We start from the raw sequence: 20445 nt of genomic DNA on the forward strand, positions 1-20445 counted from the left end.
ATTTGTTCCCACTCTGAAGTTTGGTCTGAACGACAACTGAACCTCTTGATCATGTCTGCATGCTCTTATACATGGAGTTGCTGCAACATGATTGGCTGATTAGATTTTGCATTAATGAGCAGGAGTACATGTGTAGCTAATAAAGTGGCTACTGGGTGTAAGTTCAACACTATCCCCTGCTACAAAGAAATACTCTGTGAGGCAGAGGGATGTGTTTGGGATTATGAAATTATAGATAGCATAATAATTGATTAACTAAGGAGCACTGCCACAGGAAAACAAAATCTATCATTAAGGACCCCCACCATGCAGGCCACGCCCTCTTCTCACTACTACCATCGGTCAGGAGGTACAGGAGCCTTAAATGCCATGTCATTATGTTCAGGAACAATTATCACCCACCAATCATCGAACTCTTGAACCAGTGTGGAAAACTTCACTCACCTCAACACTGAATTAATTCCACAACCAATGGACCCACTTTCAAGGACTCTACAACTCATGTTCTCAGTATTATTTAGTTATTTATTTATTTTTGTATTTGCACAATTTGTCTTCTTTTGTACATTGGGTTGTTTGTCAGTCTTTGTGTAGTTTTTCACTGATTCTATTATATCTCTTTGTTCTACTGTGAATGCCCACAAGAAAATTAATCTCAGGGTCGTGTATGATGATATATACATTGAACTTTGAACTAAAATGAGAGCCAGTTTCCTCGGAATAAAATCTGCACACAATTTAACTTCCAGTTGATACTTTGTGACTGGTGAAATCAGTCATTTGGATTCTGTCCCATTGGATTTCCACAAGGGGAAGATGACAGATGAATGTTCTTCACAAACAAGAGAAAAAAATCTGCAGATGCTGGAAATCAAAGCAATGCACACTAAATGCAGGAGGAACTTCAGCAGGCCAGGCAGAATCAGTGGAAAAGAGTAAATAGTGGACCTTTCGGATTGATTAGGGTCCTGATGAAATACTGATTGTTTACTCTTTTCCACGGAAGCTGCCTGGCCTGCTGAGTTCTCCAGCATTTTGTGTGTATAACAGATGAACACTCTTACTATCAGCACATTGTTAAAGGTGTATCCATGCCACTTAATGGACAGTTCAGGACCCATCTACGTTGTCCTTTAACCTTCTGCAACTTTTACTCTGAGGCTTTTGAACCAGATACCGGCATTGACTATTCAAAGGGGTTCTGATACTTGGGATGTGCTACCATTGTAAATATGTAATTCTGTAAATATACCTGACTATATTCCAAATGTTAAAGTAGCTGATTTTAGTAACTGAAACTGTATTTAATTGTTATTGTTATCTTTGTGTTGAAGCAGTGTAAATCATCATGTCAGGAGAATGAGATTCACTCAGACTCTTCTGGACACACTTTCTTTGGAATGTTTGCTTTGTGAATAAGGACTTTTGTGTTTCCCAGTTGCAGCTTTTATATGGCTCAGCTTTAGTCGGTACAACAGACGTTAAGAGCAGCACAGGAAAAATGCTGGAGGAGTGCAACATCTATGGAAATGAATAAACAGCTGAGACGCCTTGGGCCGAGACACTTCATCAGGACTGGAAAGGAAGGGGGAGGAAGCTAGATACTAAAAGATAGCTCGATTTCTTCTTAAAAGAAGTCACAAATTGCCTAACTTCCCCAGTAGTGTGAGTCTCCACCTGCCTCATCACACCAGCTGCAACCTCTCTTACTCCTGCGGTGTTTTGTGCTTGCGAGTTCATTTTCATCAGTTTACAGTACTTAGTTATATATCCATCCCTGCCCCCTCCCCACTCTCAGTTCATAACGGAGACCCATATTAGAATCAGGTTTATCATCACTCACATACTAAATGTGAATGAAATCTGTGAAAGGTTACGGAACTGTGCAAAAGCCTTAGGTACCCCAGCTATATATATACCCAAGACTTTTCACAGCACTGTATATTGCATTTTGCATTGAATTTCATGAAGCTTCACTGTTTAATAAATAATACTGCAATACCTACACGTTTATCCTCAATAAAACCCTCATTTATCATTCATAAGTTGGAAAAGGAGACTGTCATTAATACACCTCCAGGTATAATGACTCCTTCTAGTGCTGATTCAGTTAAGAGTCTCTTGCTCACGAATGCATCTTGAGACCTGCAAGGCAGAATTAACTGGGTCGGTGTACTCTGTGGAGACCAATGCGGTCTATTCTTGCGACATTACACTAGGTGTTCACTTCTCCAGTTCTGTGCCTGCTCTAACCCTGCACGTGATCCCAGACCCATTGTAACATGATTAAGTTATGGTCACAGAGGTGTGAATTTTTATGCAAGGGAAGTGGGTTACTCCTTTAAAAGAATAATTTGCTTTAATCTAATCCTGTTATTTGGTTCTGCTTTCAGTGTTTAATTCTTGTTTTATTTGCTAAGATAAATATGGCTTGGTAGCAGATCAGTTGCCGCAACACTGGTGGTCAGGGTTCAAATCTCACCATTGTCTGTGGGGAGTTTGTACATTCTCCCCATTTCCTCCTGGCGCACTAGTTTTCTCCTCTTCCCCATTCCAGAGATGTATGGGTTAGAAGCAGGGGCCTGTGTTTTGTTCGCAATGGAAGCATAGCAACACTTATGGCTTCCCCCAGCACAATCTTCGGACTGTGTTGGTCATCAGCGCAAAACAACACATTTCACTGTATGTTTTACTGTACATGACAAATACAACTAATCTTTAAAACCAATAACTTTTCAATGCATTTAGTTGCTTAGTAAATTTTTAATATTTTAAAATAATTCCGAATGAAAGGCATTTGAAAGAAAATAAACTGCCCTTATTTCTTTCACAACACCTTGCTGAAGATGGCAGCTGCTCAGTGTGCTCCTAAGATCTCAGGTGCTCTAAGCTATTTGTATTCGCACCTTTGCAGGTGTGGGAATGGGGAGACTGAGAGAGCAAAACCAGCTGGAAGATTGAGTCAGCAACATCTAGCCCATTACAGAATCAGAATTAGAACTAGAGACAGGTTTAATATCACCAGCATATGTCACGAAATTTGCTGTTTTGTGGCGGCAGTACATTGCAATACATAATAAAATAACCACAAAAAAGGGAAGAAATAGATGTAGTGTACATCTCAAAGTTGCTGGTGAACGCAGCAGGCCAGGCAGCATCTCTAGGAAGAGGCGCAGTCGACGTTTCAGGCCGAGACCCTTCGTCAGGACTAACTGAAGGAAGAGTGAGTAAGGGATTTGAAAGCTGGAGGGGGAGGGGGAGATCCAAAATGATAGGAGAAGACAGGAGGAGGAGGGATAGAGCCGAGAGCTGGACAGGTGATAGGCAGAAGGGGATACGAGAGGATGCTATCCACGGCCTCCTCTACTGTAAAGATGAAGCCACACTCAGGTTGGAGGAACAACACCTTATATTCCGTCTGGGTAGCCTCCAACCTGATGGCATGAACATTGACTTCTCTAACTTCCGCTGGGGCCCCACCTCCCCCTCGTACCCCATCTGTTACTCTTTTTTATGCACACATTCTTTCTCTCACTCTCCTTTTTCTCCCTCTGTCTCTCTGAATATACCTCTTGCCCATCCTCTGGGTCACCCCCCCCCCCCGTCTTTCTTCCCGGACCTCCTGTCCCATGATCCTCTCGTATCCCCTTCTGCCTATCACCTGTCCAGCTCTCGGCTCTATCCCTCCCCCTCCTGTCTTCTCCTATCATTTTGGATCTCCCCCTCCCCCTCCAGCTTTCAAATCCCTTACTCACTCTTCCTTCAGTTAGTCCTGACGAAGGGTCTCGGCCTGAAATGTCGACTGCGCCTCTTCCTAGAGATGCTGCCTGGCCTGCTGCGTTCACCAGCAACTTTGATGTGTGTTGCTTGAATTTCCAGCATCTGCAGAATTCCTGTTGTTTGTAGTGTACATCATGAGGTTGTGCTCATGGGTTTGTTGTCCATTCAGAAATCTGATGGCAGAGCGGAAGAAACGGCTGCTAAAATGTTGAGTGTTTGTCTACAGGTTCCTGTACCTCTTGAGGAGTGAGAACAGGGTGTGTCCTGAGTGGTGGCATTGTCTTTTTAAGATGTCCTCAAAAACTGGGGAGGCTGAGTTTGCAATTTTCTGCAGCTTTTTCTGATCCTGTGCATTGACCCCTCCTTACCAGATGGTGATGCAGCCAGTTAGAATCTCTACACAGTACATCTGCAAAAATTTGCAAGAGTCCTTCATGTCATACCAAGTCTCCTTAAACTTCTAATAAATTCCTTGTGCCTACTTTGTAACTACATCAGTATGGTGGGTGCAGGATAGATCTTCAGAGATGTTGACATTCAAGAACCTGAAACTGCTCACCTTTTCCACTTCTGACCCTTTGATGAGGACTAGTGTGAGTTTCCTCGGTTGCCCCTTCCTGAAGTCCTCCATCAATTCCTTGGTCTTCCCGACGTTGAGTGCAAGGTTGTTGCTGCGACCACTGATCCAATTGATCTACCTCACTCATATACACCTCCCCGTGTCTTTCTGAAATTCTGCCGGCAATAGCTGTGTCATCAGCAAATTTATAGATGGTGTTTGGGCTGTGCATGGCCATTCAGTCGGGGGTGTAGAGAGTGGGCTAAGCACTCATCCTTGAGGTGTGCCAGTGTTGACTGTCATTGAGGGGGAGATGCTATTTCTGATCTGTGGTCTCCTGGTGAGGAGGCCAAGCATCGAGTTGTAGAAGAAGAAGAAGCCCATATTTTTTACGCTTATTGATTAGTACTGAAGGTATAATGGTGTTGATGCGCTGAGATGTAATCAATAAACAGCAGCCTGACGTAGGCATTGCTGTTATTCAGGAGGTCCAAGGTGTAGTGAGATTGTATCCACTATAGACCTATTGAGGTGATAGTCAAATTGAGTGGGACCAGGTCCTTGCCTAGGCAGTCGATGTGAATGCCACTGGGCGATGGTCACTGAGACACCTCACCCAGCTCTCCTTGGGCACTGGTATGATTGTTGCCCTTTTGACGCAGGTGGGAACTTCTGACTGCAGCAGTGAGAGACTGAAGATGTCCTTGAACACACCTGTTGTTGGTTGGCACAGGCCTTCAGAACCCCACCACGTACACCACCAGGACCTGACGCCTTGTGAGGTTCACCCTACCAAAAGATGTTCTGTCGTCAGCCTCCAAGGAATCACAGGGGCAAATATTTAAAATTTACTACGTTAAGGCACATTGTCAAACCCACCATGACTTAAGATGAAAGGGATATGATTTGTTAGTTTTCTTTCGAAATAACTTAATGCTAACTTGCAGTAAAGCCAGCTTATCAATTGCAATATCTAAATACTGCTTGAGAGTAATTGACAAACTTAACACTGCAAACTGTTTGGCTACATAAACAGTGCAGTAGAATACGTGATATCACTTTATCGAGCACCTTTACTCTGTTCGCAATAGGCAGGGTATCCCGGTGGCCAAGCATTTTAATTCCCCTTTCCATACCCATTCCCACATGTCAGTCCATGGCGTCCTCTACTACCATAATGGGGCCATTCTTAGGTAGAAGAGCAACACCTCATATTCCGTTTGGGTAGCCCCCAACCTAATGGCATGAATATCGATTTCTTGAACTCCAAAATTTCTTTCCCCTCCCCCTTCTCTCTTTTTCCATTTACCATTCTGGCTTCCAGCCAATGTCTTCTCTTCTCTTCAGCAGCCTGTCACCTCCCCTTCTGCCCGTCTGCCTTCCCTTTCCCTCACAGTCTCCTCTCCAATCAGATTCCTCCTTCTTCAGCTCTTTACTTTTCCACCTATCACCTCCCAGCTTCTCATTTCACCTCACCTACCTTCTCCCCCTCACCTGATCTCGCCTATCACTAGCAAGTTGGTACTCCTTCCCCTCTCCCCACCTTCTTATTCTGCCTTTTTCCACCTTCCTTTCCAGTCCTGACAAAGGGTCTCCGCCCAAAATGTCGACTGTTTATTCCTCTCTATAGATGCTGCCTAACCTGCTGAGGTCCTCCAGCATTTTGTATGTGTTACTATAGATACACAGCAATTAAAGTTAATGATTCTACTGATTAGTTGCACTATATTTGCAGGATTGTGAATTTCTAGGAGAAATACCTGGTAAAAGTGCATGGACAGTACTGTGCAAAAGTCTTGGGCATATGTATAAAAATTCTTTAAAGCCAAGATGCTTTCAAAATTAATGAAATGAAGTTTCTAGATATCAAAAGATGTACTATAAAGAGCAGTGAACTGTAAAAAAATAAATCACATCAATATTTGGCGTGACTACCCTTGCCTTTCAAACTGCATTGATTCTCTTCGGTACACCGTCATGCAGTTTTGTAAGAAAATTAGCTGGTAGGTTGGAGAACTTGCCACGTTTCTTGTGAAGATTTCAGAATCAGGTTTGTTACCACAGGCATGTGTTGTGAAATTTGTCTTCCTTGTTCCGGTCTCTCCAGGTAATCCCAGACAGCCTCGGTGGTGTTGGGATCAGGGGCTCTGGAGGCCATACCATCTGAAACCATATGAAAAATCTAGGGTGCCTGAGATTTTTGCACAGTACGGTAGGAAAAACAAAAAAAAACATGTCTCCAGTAAACTAAATGCCACCTGCAACACCGAGACGCGTTCAAAGTCTACTGTTATAGAAAATAATTAAACAGTTGCACAGATCAAGGTATGTAAAGCATTAAATAGGATGGATAACTTATAAAACAGGTCAGGACAGAGGGGCATACAAATGAATAAAAAGCAAACTCAAAACACATCTGGAAAAGGTTAGTTAAAATTATATATATATTGTAATGATTTGCCAGTCAGAGAAAAAATACAAGTCTTTTAAAAACAGCTGGAGTCTGGGGTTGGAGAGTTATGATGCAGGAGCAGACAGTTGACAGATGTTCTCTTGTTTCTGAATTTTGTTATGTGATTGCAGTTTGTATCTCAATATCCCTCATCTGGGCTGTTCATAGAAGAGAAGAAAATTGCATCTATTGATGTGTGTTGCTTGAATTTCCAGCATCTGCAGAATTCCTGTTGTTTGCATCTATTGAGGTGAGGATTCCAGTTCTGTGCTTCAGGGGCAGAGATGCAAACTGAGGTGCACGAGATTAGTCATTGGAGCCATTGAAGAAGAACTTCTACCTCATCGGGTCTGAACAGGCTTTCAATAATACATGAAAGCCTTTCAATTACCAGTATTTGTTTTGATTTGCTGAGTTGTTTTAATGTGAGTGTGGTTGCCAGCTTGCTGCATCTGTTACATGAAGAGTCATTTAATTTATTCTTGATGATATTGATTGAGCAATAAAAACCACTGGTCATGGAAAGAACAGTTCTCGTGTTACGTGAATAATAGGATATTCAACATTTATCTATAAGAGCTGAGGAAGTCTCAGATTAGCATAGCTTCCAAAGGACTTCTAGCAAAATGGAGTGTATATAATTAGCCTAAACTATATATTTAAGTTCTAAAGTGGGACAAGATCATAGTCAGAAAATGAGGTACTTATCCATGAGCACACACTCGTGGCCATAGTCATAGATACCTCCTGTACACCGCATGTTCATGGTCTTCTGCTGCTGTAGCCTGTCCACTTCAGGGTTCGACATGTTGTACATCCAGAGATGCTCTTCTGCACATCACTGTTGTAAAATGTGGTTACTTGAGTTACTGTCACCTTGAACCAGTCTGGATGTTCTCCTCTGGCCTCTCCCATTAACAAGGCATTTTGGTAGCTCTACCTCAACCATCTCCTCTTCTGCACTGACTCCCTGGGCCTCAGGTCAGGGTGAGCATATGGACATGTTTCTCAGCAGCACTGGTAGCCTGAAGAATGAAAGATGTAAAGCTGATGTAACAGTGGCCAATGTTTTTACATGGGTAGGATGTTCCCATTTGTGGTGTAGTCTCAGACCAGAGGACACAGGATATCCCTTTAGAACAGAGATGAGGAGGAAATTCTTTAGCCAGAGGATGGTAAATCTTTGGAATTCATTGCCACAGATAGTTGTAGAAGTCAATTCATTGGATATATTTAAGGCAAAGTTTGATAGGTTACGGAGAGAAGGCAGGAGAATGGGATTGAGAGGTAATTAGCCATGATGGAATGGTAAAGCAGCTGATGGGCTGAATGGCCTAATTCTGCTCTGATATCATATGGTCTTATTCAGAGCAACTGGCTGGGATCGCATTGAGATGCTGAGTACAGGATCAAAACAGAGTTGATCAATCACATCACTACTCTAAGTCTGATAATTCTAGTGTCCCAAACCTACAATATTGGACTAAAGGGAGGCAGGAGACATTTCAGCCGGAATGGGAGAAAGTCGATTTTGCACCATGGTAGTTTCCGCTCCCACAACAGCACTGACATATTGGGTTCCAAGTGTTTGTGTCACTTTATAAACTGATGCAATTAAAGCAAAAAACTCACACCATCTTAAAAGGTTCTTCCCCAGTCAGTCAATCTGATCAACCATGCTATTCCACCCCCCGCCCCGCCACCCCATCTATCTATTACCCAGGTCACTGCTCTGTAAACACTTCAAACCACTTTTTAATAACGCTGTTTACATTGTAAATACATGCTGGTGTTTATGCACATTTTATTCCTTATCTGTGCTTTAAGCGTATGCTATATTTTATGAAGAATAGTATCTCACTATGCTCTGACCACATCATCAGCAATGTAACCTGGGGTCATCGGGTGTTTTGGATCTTTCAGCATCAGACACTCTCACCCAGGCGGCCCAGCCACTGCTGATCAATCCATGACTTGTATTCAGGAATCAGGTGCTGCAGGTCCCCATGGGCTTACTGTCTTCATCCAGAGCCACCCTGGGGTGTTCGCAATGGCCCTCTGCCTCCTTGTACCAGTGATGCCCAATGCACCGAAGAGACTGTCCGGCGAAGTCCCAGCAGTCCACTCCAACGGGAATGCACTTTGCCTTCTATCCTGCCTCCTCCTGAGGCTCCTCCCAGGGCACTGTCAGTTCGTGTGCCCTCGCCTTCTTTGTTGTTCCCATGGAAGTACGGCCCTGGTTTAACAGGGGCTCTAGTTCAGACGACGCTGAAATGTGATGGTAGCCCCTTTCTTGTTAACATTTCTTTGGGAATCACTGCGTTTGACTGAATAGGATTGGAGACATAAACCATCGAACATGGGACTTTACAGCACAGGACAGGTCCTTCAGCCCACGCCTGTAAACCTACTCCAAGGTCAATCTAACATTTTCCTCCTACATATCTCTCCATTTCCTATCATCCATGTTCCAATCTAAGAAATTCTTCAACGTCTTTAATGTATCTACCTCTACCACCATCCCTTGCAGTGTATTCCATGCACCCTCTGTGTAAAAGACTTACTGCTGATATTCCCTCTATTCTTCCCTCCTATCACGATACTGTAGTGGTTAGCACAATGCTTTGTAGTACCAGCGACCTGGGTTCAATTCCCATTGCTGCCTGTAAGGAGTTTGTATGTTCTCCCCGTGACCGCGTGGGTTTCCTCCGGGTGCTCTGGTTTCCTCCCACAGTCCAAAGACGTACCCGTCGGTCAGTTAACTGGTCATTGTAACTTTGTCCTGTCATTAGGCTGGGGTTAAGTCAGGGGTTGCTGGGCAGGGCGGCTTGACAAGCTGGATGGCCTGTTCCGTGCCATACCTCAATCAATCAATCAATGGTTATGCCCCTCACTGAGCTCAACAAGTATTTCAGCCTGCAGACACGGGGAGGGAAAATGATTTTTATTCCACAAATCACTCTACTTTAGTTCAAAGTTTTAATTGCTGTGTAAGTATTTCCCTATATTTTGGGGGCTATTCATTTAAAGTAATTTGTCAATTAAAATAATTTTTAAATACTTCTGGTTAAAGAGATTTTTCAAAATGGCCCCACAGACACTTGCAGTTCCCTGGCCTCTGCATCCAGCTGGGTGTGTGCCAGTGGATGAGACCACAGGCAGCCCAGGGTCAGAATCAGAATTACCTTTATTATCACTGACAAGAGTCACAAAGTTGTCCTTTTGTGGCAGCAGTGCAGTGCAATACAAGATACAGCCTTAGGCACAGCTAGGATGCCTCAGACATTTGCACAGTATTGCATTTGTCAACATGGAGTGAAGACTGAGTTTGTAAATTTGACAGGAGCACAGGACGTTTGGGAATGGCCAGGGTGGCGTGCCGCAGGAGGGGTGTGGGACAGGTGGCAGAGAAGGAGTGCCAGGGGCTGGTGACAGTCCAGGCAAGGTCATTTGATTCCGACGATTGGCTTATTGATCACTCCAGATTTGCAAACTCGCTCTCTGCTCCACGGCGACAAATACAGCACCGTGCAAAAGTCTTAAGCATGTATATATAGCTGAGACGTCTAAGACTTTTGCACAGTAGTGTAGAAATTACTAAAAGTTACAAAAATAAATAAATTGAGACAAAAGGAAGTCCAAGGAATTAATTGTAGATTAACAATGTAGTGCTCATTGTTCATGGACCATTCTGATGGCAGGGGTAAAAGCTGTTCCTAAAACATTGAGTGTGGGTCTTCAGGCTGATGTAATAATGGGAAAAGGGCAGGTACTGGGTGTTGAGGGATGGATGGCATCTTCATGAGGCACCGTCTCTTGCAGATGTTCTCAATGGTGGGGAGGGTTATCTTGACGATGGAACTGTCAGAGCTTATAGCCCTCTGCCGTCCCTTGTGCATTGGAGCCTTCATACAAGTCAGGAAGCTCTCCACCATTCACCTGCACAAATTTGCAAGGGTATTGGTGACGTTCTAAATCTCCACCAACTCCGAATGAAGCAGAGCCGCTGGAGTGATCACATCAATGTATCGGGCCCAAGGTAGGTCCTCTGAGATGCTGACGCTCTGGAGCTTGAAGCTGATCTCCCTTTCCGCCACAAACCCTTTGATGAGGAAGGGTGTGTGTTCTCTTGATTCCTTGGTCAAGAAGGCAATTCCTTGGTCTTGCCGCTGTTGAGTGCAAGGTTGTTGTTGCGGTCACACTTAACCAGCCGATCTGACTCCTCTACACCTCCTTGACACCATCTGGCATTTTGTCAACACAACAGCGATAGCACTGGCAAATTTATAGATGGTGTTTTTGAGCTGTGCCTAGCCTCCAGTCATAAGTGTAAGGACAGTAGAGCAGTGAGCTGAGACTACGTTCTCAAGGTGTACCTCCCTTGGCTGTTAGTGAGGTGGAGATGGTATTTCCAATCCACACTGATCATGTCTTCTGTTAAGGAAGTTGAGGATCCTTTTGCAAAAGAGGTATAGAGGCCTAGGTTTTAAAGTTTGTTGATTAGTTTGGAAAGTTTTGACCATGAGACTATGAGCCATTCGGCCCATCGAACCTGCTCCACCATTCCATCATGACTGGTTTATTATCCCTCTCAATCCCATTCTCCTGCCTTTGCCCGTAACCTTTGGCACCCTTACCAACCAACCTCCAGGGCATGGATCAACACCTGGAATTATGATGTTGTAGCCATTAGTGGGAGAGGCAGGACTGGCAGTTCAACATTTTGGGGTTCCATTGTTTTAGCCATGACAGAGCAGGAGGGATTAAAGGTCAGCACATGGTGTTACTAGGCAGGGAAAATACCACAGCAGTGCTCAGTCAGGACAGATAGGAGAACTCATCTAATGAGGTGTTATGGGTGGAACGTATGAGGCTGTATTACAGATAACCCAACAGTCTGAGGGATTAGAGGAACAAACCTATAGAGAGATGGCAGACTGTTGCAAGAACCATAAGGTTGTTATAGTAGGTGATTTTAACTCCCCATATTGACTGGGACTCTCATAATGTAAAAGGACTAGATGGGATAGAGTTTGCCAAAACATGTTCAGGAACGTTTTCTTAATCAGTACATAGAAATCCCAAGCAGAGTGTGTATGATACTAGATCTGCTGGTGGGGAGTCAGACAGGGCAGGTGACAGAAGTTTGTGTAGGGGACACCTTGCAACCAGTGACCATAATGCCATTAGTTTCAAAGTTAATATGCAAAAAGATAGATCTGGTCCGCGGGTTAAAATTCTAAATTGGAGAAAGGCCAGTTTAGATGGTATGAGAAAGGATCTGGCAAGTGTGGATTGGGACAGGCTGTTTTTTTGGCAAACGTGTATTTGGAAAGTGTGAGGCCTTCAAAAGTGAAATTTTGAGAGTACGGAGCTTGTATGTGTCTGTCAGAATAAAGGGTAAAGATAACAAGTGTAGGGAACCTTAGATTTCAAGAGATATTGATGTCCTGGTTAAGAGAAAAAAAGGTGCATAGGCAGTAGGAACAAATGAGATACTTATGGAGTACGAGGGGTGATTGATAAGTTCGTGGTCTAAGGTAGAAGGAGTCAATTTTAGAAAACCACGTGCATGTATAACTCATCGCTATCTACCTTAGGCTGCGAACTTATCAATCACCCCTGCTATGAACCACCTGGAGGTCCAAGACGCTCTCGTTACATGCACGTGCAATTCATCTCTTTGAGTGATAATGCAGAAAGTTTGAAGTTAATAACTCACCTCCCTCTACCTTAGGCCACAAACTTATCAATCACCCCTGCTGTGGACCACTTCTACAAAGAAGGGATCCGTATGCTCCACGACCGCTGGACTAAGTGTGTACATGTAGGAGGGGGCTATGTTGAAAAATAACTGTGCTAGGCTAGGTTTTCTAAAATTGACTCCTTCTGCCTTAGGCCACAAACTTATCAATCACCCCTCGTATAAGAAATGCAAGGGAACACTTAGGGAAGGAATCAGGAGGGCTAAAAGAAGGCATGAGGTTGCCCTCGCAGACAAGGTGAAGGAGAATCCTAAGGGGTTCTACAGATGAGTAAAAGGATTGCAAGGGACAAAATTGGTCCTCTGCAAGATCAGAATTGTAATTTAAGTATGGAGCCAAAAGAAATGTGGGAGGTCTTAAATAATTTGTTTTTGCATCTGTATTTGTTCAAGAGATGGTCACAGAGTCTACAGAAATGAGGCAAAATGGCGTCAACTTCATGGACCCTATACAGAGTAGAGGAGGAGGTGTTTGCTGTCTTGATGCAAATTCAGGTGGATAAACCCTCAAGGCTTGAGACAGATCGAAAAAATTGCTGAAAAATGGGAGATGAAATTTAATGCAGACAAGTGAGAGGTGTTTCACTCAGTAGAACCAACCAGAATAGGTCTTACACAGTGAACAGTGGGACATTCAGGAGTGCAGTAGAACAAAGGGACCTGGGAATACATAGAACATAGAACATAGAACACAACATTGGCCCACAATGTTGTGCCGACCCTCAAACCCTGCCTCCCATATAACACCCCCACCTTAAATTCTTCCATATACCTGTCTAGTAGTCTCTTAAATTTCACTAGTGTATCTGCCTCCACCACTGACTCAGGCAGTGCATTCCACGCACCAACCACTCTCTGAGTAAAAAACCTTCCTCTATATCCCCCTTGAACTTCCTACCCCTTATTTTAAAGCCATGTCCTCTTGTATTGAGCAGTGATGCCCTGGAGAAGAGGCGCTGGATGTCCACTCTATCTATTCCTCTTAATATCTTGTATACCTCTATCATGTCTCCTCTCATCCTCCTTCTCTCCAAGGAGTAAAGACCTGGCTCCCTTAATCTCTGATCATAATGCATACTCTCTAACCAGGCAGCATCCTGGTAAATCTCCTCTGTACCCTTTCCAATGCCTCCACATCCTTCCTATAGTGAGGTGACCAGAACTGGACAGAGTACTCCAAGTGTGGCCTAACCAGAGTTTTATAGATTTGCATCATTACTTGGTGACTCTTAAACTCTATCCCTCGACTTATGAAAGCTAACACCCCATAAGCTTTCTTAACTACCCTATCTACCTGTGAGGCAATTTTCAGGGATCTGTGGACATGTACCCCCAGATCCCTCTGCTCCTCCACACTACCAAGTATCCTGCCATTTACTTTGTACTCTGCCTTGGAGTTTGTCTTTCCAAAGTGTACCACCTCACACTTCTCCGGGTTGAACTCCATCTGCCACTTCTCAGCCCACTCCTGCATCCTATCAATGTCTCTCTGCAATCTTCAACAATCCTCTACACCATCTACAACACCACCAACCTTTGTGTCATCTGCAAACTTGCCAAACCCACCCTTCTACCCCCACATCCAGGTCGTTGATAAAAATCACGAAAAGTAGAGGTCCCAGAACAGATCCTTGTGGGACACCACAAGTCACAACCCTCCAATCTGAATGTACTTTCTCCACCACGACCCTCTGCCTTCTGCAGGCAAGCCAACTCTGAAACCACCTGGCCAAACTTCCCTGGATCCCATGCCTTCTGACTTTCTGAATAAGCCTACTGTGTGGAATCTTGTCAAATGCATCACTAAAATCCATATAGATCACATCCTCAAAGAACTCTATCAGGCATGTTAGACACGATCTGCCCTTCACAAAGCCATGCTGACTGTCCCTGATCAGACCATGATTCTCTAAATGTCCTTAGAGCCTATCTCTAAGAATCTTTTCCAACAGCTTTCCCACCACAGACGTAAGGCTCACTGGTCTATAATTACCCGGACTATCCTTACTACCTTTTTTGAACAAGGGGACAACATTTGCCTCCCTCCAATCCTCCGGTACCATTCCTGTAGACAACGAGGACATAAAGATCCTAATCAGAGGCTCAGCAATCTTTTCCCTCACCTGGTGGCGCAGCCTGGGGAATATTCCGTCAGGTACACTATTCATTGAAAGTGGTGTCACAGGTCGATAAGGTCGTAAAGAAAGTGTTTGGCATATTGGCCTTCATAAATCAATTTATTGAGTTCAGGAAGTGGGATGTTACGTTGAAGTTGTATAAGATGTTAGTGGGGCCTAATTTGGAGTATTGTGTGCAATTTTGGTCACCTACCTACAGGAAAGATGTAAATAAGATTGAAAGAGTACAGAGAAAATTGGCAAGGATGTTACCGTGACTGGTGGACTTGAGTTTTAAAGAATTTCTAAATAGGTTAGGATTTTATATCTTGGAACATAGAAGATTAAGAGGAGATTTGATAGGGGAATACAAAATTATAAAGGGTATAGATAGGGTAAATGCAAACAGGTTTTTTCCACTGAGGTTGGGTGGGACTACAACCAGAGGTCATGGGTTAAGGATGAAAGGTGGAAGTTTAAGGGGTTCTTGAGGGAAAACATCATTCAGAGGGTCGGGAGAGTATGAAACGAGCTGCCAGCATGTGGTGCATGCGAGTTTGATTTCAACATTTTAAGAGAAGTTTGGATGGTAGGGGTAAGGAGGGCAGATGGATGGGAGTAGGCAGCCTAAATGGTTCAGCACAGACTAGATGGGCCAAAGGCCTGTTCCTGTGCTGTACTTTTCTATGACTATACAGCATGCTAACAGGCTCTTCTGGTCCAACAAGTCTGTGTTCTCTAATTACACCCATTAAGCTACTAACCCGTATGTCTTTGGAATGAGAGAGGAAATTGGGGCACCCAGAGGAAACCCATGTAGTCACGGGGAGAGCGTACAAACTCCTTACGTACAATGGAACCCGGGTTGCTGGCGCTGTAGTGGTATTGTGCTAACCATCTGTCTCAAGTTTCTTGTAAAGGGCCATAAATAAAATGCAGAATCAAAATGGCTGATGAGCAGAACTTGCTGACGAGATGAGAAAAACAATCACTGCACTCAATCCATCAGTGAAAGAAAGGTTGGAGAGAGGTCAGTCAAAGGGCAAGCTAGGGCACTCGATTGTTTGTAAAAGGGTGGGTATGTGTTTGTTGAAGGATTAGAGACTGCAACAATGGAAGAGGATTCAGCTCTCAGTGGGTCTCTGTACAGAGAGCTCAGCTCCATAAACAACGTGGAGCTCCCCCTGGAGGCGGCTGGTCTCTGTACAGAGAGCTCAGCTCCATAAACAACGTGGAGCTCCCCCTGGAGGCGGCTGGTCTCTGTACAGAGAGCTCAGCTCCATAAACAACGTGGAGCTCCCCCTGGAGGCGGCTGGTCTCTGTACAGAGAGCTCAGCTCCATAAACAACGTGGAGCTCCCCCTGGAGGCGGCTGGTCTCTGTACAGAGAGCTCAGCTCCATAAACAACGTGGAGCTCCCCCTGGAGGCGGCTGGTCTCTGTACAGAGAGCTCAGCTCCATAAACAACGTGGAGCTCCCCCTGGAGGCGGCTGGTCTCTGTACAGAGAGCTCAGCTCCATAAACAACGTGGAGCTCCCCCTGGAGGCGGCTGGTCTCTGTACAGAGAGCTCAGCTCCATAAACAACGTGGAGCTCCCCCTGGAGGCGGCTGGTCTCTGTACAGAGAGCTCAGCTCCATAAACAACGTGGAGCTCCCCCTGGAGGCGGCTGGTCTCTGTACAGAGAGCTCAGCTCCATAAACAACGTGGAGCTCCCCCTGGAGGCGGCTGGTCTCTGTACAGAGAGCTCAGCTCCATAAACAACGTGGAGCTCCCCCTGGAGGCGGCTGGTCTCTGTACAGAGAGCTCAGCTCCATAAACAACGTGGAGCTCCCCCTGGAGGCGGCTGGTCTCTGTACAGAGAGCTCAGCTCCATAAACAACGTGGAGCTCCCCCTGGAGGCGGCTGGTCTCTGTACAGAGAGCTCAGCTCCATAAACAACGTGGAGCTCCCCCTGGAGGCGGCTGGTCTCTGTACAGAGAGCTCAGCTCCATAAACAACGTGGAGCTCCCCCTGGAGGCGGCTGGTCTCTGTACAGAGAGCTCAGCTCCATAAACAACGTGGAGCTCCCCCTGGAGGCGGCTGGTCACATTCTCGGGATTCTCTTGTTGCTGACTGCTTGCCACTGTTGTAACCTTTGGGTTTATCTTTTTCCTAATGATTGCTCTCAAGCATGATCTTTTGTTTGGATAGCCTGGCATATCATCTGCCTGCTGCCTTAAGGTATTCTTTTGGTATGTTTTAATGTATTACGTTAAATCATGAAATATTATAAATGTCCATTCCCCACTGAAAGCAAAGTTTCTCCATCAAAGCTGAATATGGCCATAAGACATAACAATTAGGCCCATCAAGACTGCCCTGCTATTCCATCAGGACAGATTTATTGTCCTTCTCAACTCCATTCTCCTCTCATCTCCTTGTAACTTTTGATCCTTACTAATCAAGAACCTATTAAACTCCACTTTAAATATACCCAATGACTTGGTCTCCACTGCCACCTGTGGCAATGAATTCCACAGATTCACTATCCTATGGCTAAAGAAATTCCTCCTCACTTCTTTTCTAAAAGAACATACTTTGGCCTGATAGAGGTGTATAAGATGATGAGAGGCATTGATCATGTGGATAGTCAGAGGCTTTTTCCCGGGGCTGAAATGGCTAACACGAGAAGGCACAGTCTTAAGGTGCTTGGAAGTAGGTACAGAGGAGATTTTAGGGGTGTGTCTGGAATGGGCTGCCATCGACAGTGATGGAGGCTGATATGATAGGGTGTTTTAAGAGGCTCCTGGATAGGTACTTGGGTCTCAGAAAAATAGAGGGCTATGGGTAACCCTAGGTAATTTCTAAAGTAAGTACATGTTCGGCACAGCATTGTGGGCCGAAGGGCCTGTATTGTGCTGCAGTTTTTCTATGTTTCTGTGACATCCTTGTATTCTGAGGCTGAGACTCCCTCACTCTAGGAAATATCCTCTCCATGTCCACTCTATCTAGACCTTTCAATACTCTATAGGTTTCAATCAGATTTCCTGCCCCCTCATTCTTCTAAACTCCAGCTAGTACAGGGCCAGAACCTTCAAATAAAAGGTTTATGAGGATAATTGGACTCTTCATATGCCTTCAAGAAATTTACTGATTCTGATACATAAAGTCTACGGCAATGAGATTTTTAAGGTGATTGCATTTGACACTAATATGAACAGTTGAGTGAGTAAGTCACTTAGCCTCATGAATTTACTGATCATTTCTGATTTGATTGCATTTTTATCTCACCATCTACCCCCACAACTTTGCCTAATGCGTCAATCCACCTCTGCCATAAAGAGAGCTGAAGACTCCTACCAACATTTGTGGAACAGAGTTTCAAAGACATACGATCCTGTCAAACAAATAAAATTAGCCTCATCTGTCGACTGGAAATTCAGAAGTCGAGGCTTGATTACCAAAGCCTGGATATGTGAATCCGCTGGGGAAGTCAAAGGCCCAATGTCCACAAGTCCAGTGGAGGCTGGAGGCACAGAAGCAGCCTGTCCTGGCGTAGGAGGTCTGTGTGTGTGGATGGCTGGCTGGGAGTGAGGAAAGGGGCTTGTTTTGTTGTTGTTCTGCCAAGCATTGCTGGCATCCTATGTTGGTGCCGCAATTTGTGACCACATCAGCGGGCTGCCCCCAACGCAAACAACACCTTTTATTGTACGTTTCGACGTACATGTGACACGTAAATGAATGCAAAGTCTGAACTAAATGGGCAACCCCCTATTTTTAAACAGTGACTCCTAGTCCTACATTTTCCCATTGAAGGAAACATACTCTCCACAATCACCCTGTCAAGACCAGTCAGGGTTTTAAATGTTTCAGTCAAGTACCCTCACTCTTCTAAACTCCAAAGATTACAACATTTCCTCACAAGGTAACCTGCCTTTACCAGGCAGATGGAGCTTAGAAAAATAGAGGGCTATGGGTAACCCAAGGTAATTTCTAAAGTAAGTACATGTTCGGCACAGCTTTGTAGGCCGAAGGACCTGTATTGTGCTGTAGGTTTTCTATGTTTCTATGTTTCTAAATATCTCATCGTCTAGCAAGGGTCCAGTATTTTGCGTTCTCATGAAATTAACCTTTCATTCAGGGAATTTCAGGCAATCTGTCCCACATATCACATTCCCAGTGCTTGTTTCACTCTCTCTTATAGTATTTCAAGAAAAATAGAGGACTGTGGGTAACCCTAGGTAATTTCTAAAGTAAGTGCATGTTCAGCACAGCTTTGTAGGCCGAAGGGCCTGTATTGTGCTGTAGGTTTCTATGTTTCTATGTTTTACCTCGAGGAGCATTCGAACTGGTTGCATCATTGTCGGGTATGGAGGGGCCACTGCACAGGACCAGAAGAAGCTGCAGAGGGCTGTAAACTCCATCACAGGCACTAGCCTCCTCACCGTCAAAGACACCTTCAAAAGACCATGCCTCAGAAAGGCAGTATCCATCTCCAAGGACACCACCACTCAGGGCATGCCCTCTTCTCATTGCTACCATCAGAGGCGAGGTACTGGAGTCATTCATCATTTCGGGAACAGCGTCTTCCCCGTTACCATCAGATTTCTGACCAGAGAATGAACCCATGAGCACTACCTCACTGTCTCTGCACTCCTCATTTAACATATTTAGTATATATCTCTTATTGTAATTTAAGGTATAGTTTATGTTTTGTAAGAGAATGAGGGGAGATTTGATAGAGGTATACAAAATTATGAGCAAGCAGGCTTTTTCCACTCAGGTTAAGTGAGACTAGAACCAGAGGTCATGGTTTAAGGGTGAAAGGTAAAATGTTTAAGGACCATGAGGGGGATCTTCTTCATTCAGAGAGTGGGACGAACTGCCAGCAGAAGTGGTGGTTGCAGGGTCAATTTCAACATTTAAGAGACATTTAGATAGGTACAAGGATGGGAGGGGAATGGATGGCTATGGTCCAGGTGCAGGCCAAAGGGAGTAGGCAGATTAATAGTCTGGCATGGACTAAATGGGCCAAAGGGCCTGTTTCTATGCTTCAGTGCTCTATGACTCTATCTGGAAACTTACTAACTCACCCTTCCACTTCCTCATGGAAGTCATTTATAAAAATCACAAAGAGCAGGGTTCCTTTTTGCCCACTGATTGATCGGCCAAGTGGGTGTGGTCTTCCATTGATTCTGTTACGGTTATTATTCTATATGGGATATATTGAGTATGCTCACAAGAAAATGAATCTCAGAGTTGTAAAACGGTGACATATATGTACTTTGATAATAAATTTACTTTGAATTTATTACCCACCAGCTCCTGCTCTATTCCTCCCCCTCCCACCTGTTTATACTGGCAATCTCCCTCAGATGAAGGATCTTGACCAAAGATGTTGACTGTCCATTTCCCTCCATAGACATCGTTGGCCCACTGATTTCTTCCCAGCCTTTCAGGCAGGTATATGAATTGGGAGCAGGAGCCGGTTCTGCCATTCCTGGCTGATCTGGTTGTAACATCAACTCTTCAGTTGTACCGCAGTCACGAGGAAATCTGCAGATGCTGGAAATTCAAGCAAAACACACAAAATGCTGGTGAACGCAGCAGACCAGGCAGCATCTATCAGAAGAAGCACAGTCGATGTTTCGGGCCGAGATCCTGATGTAGGGTCTTGGCCCGAAACATCAACTGTACTTCTTCTGATAGACGCTGCCTGGCCTGCTGCGTTCACCAGCATTTTGTGTGTGTTGCTCCTCATCTGTACCGATCCTTTGTAATGTCGCAGCTGCAG

At 44.6% G+C, this 20445-nt stretch overlaps 1 protein-coding gene and 1 long non-coding RNA gene across 2 annotated transcripts in view; both read left to right on the forward strand.

Moving 5' to 3' along the window:
• The window catches only part of LOC134351179 (centromere protein J-like), a 434406-nt gene that overhangs the window by 270978 nt on the left and 142983 nt on the right, over positions 1 to 20445 (forward strand). The window lies entirely within an intron of this gene.
• The window catches only part of LOC134350200 (uncharacterized), a 29648-nt gene continuing 15915 nt past the window's right edge, over positions 6713 to 20445 (forward strand). The window contains exon 1 of the long non-coding RNA XR_010018844.1: positions 6713 to 6764. This is a non-coding gene — a long non-coding RNA (uncharacterized LOC134350200). The remainder of the gene's footprint in view (positions 6765 to 20445) is intronic.

This window comes from Mobula hypostoma, chromosome 8, assembly GCF_963921235.1.
Source record: "Mobula hypostoma chromosome 8, sMobHyp1.1, whole genome shotgun sequence".
Taxonomy (NCBI): Eukaryota; Metazoa; Chordata; class Chondrichthyes; order Myliobatiformes; family Myliobatidae; genus Mobula; species Mobula hypostoma.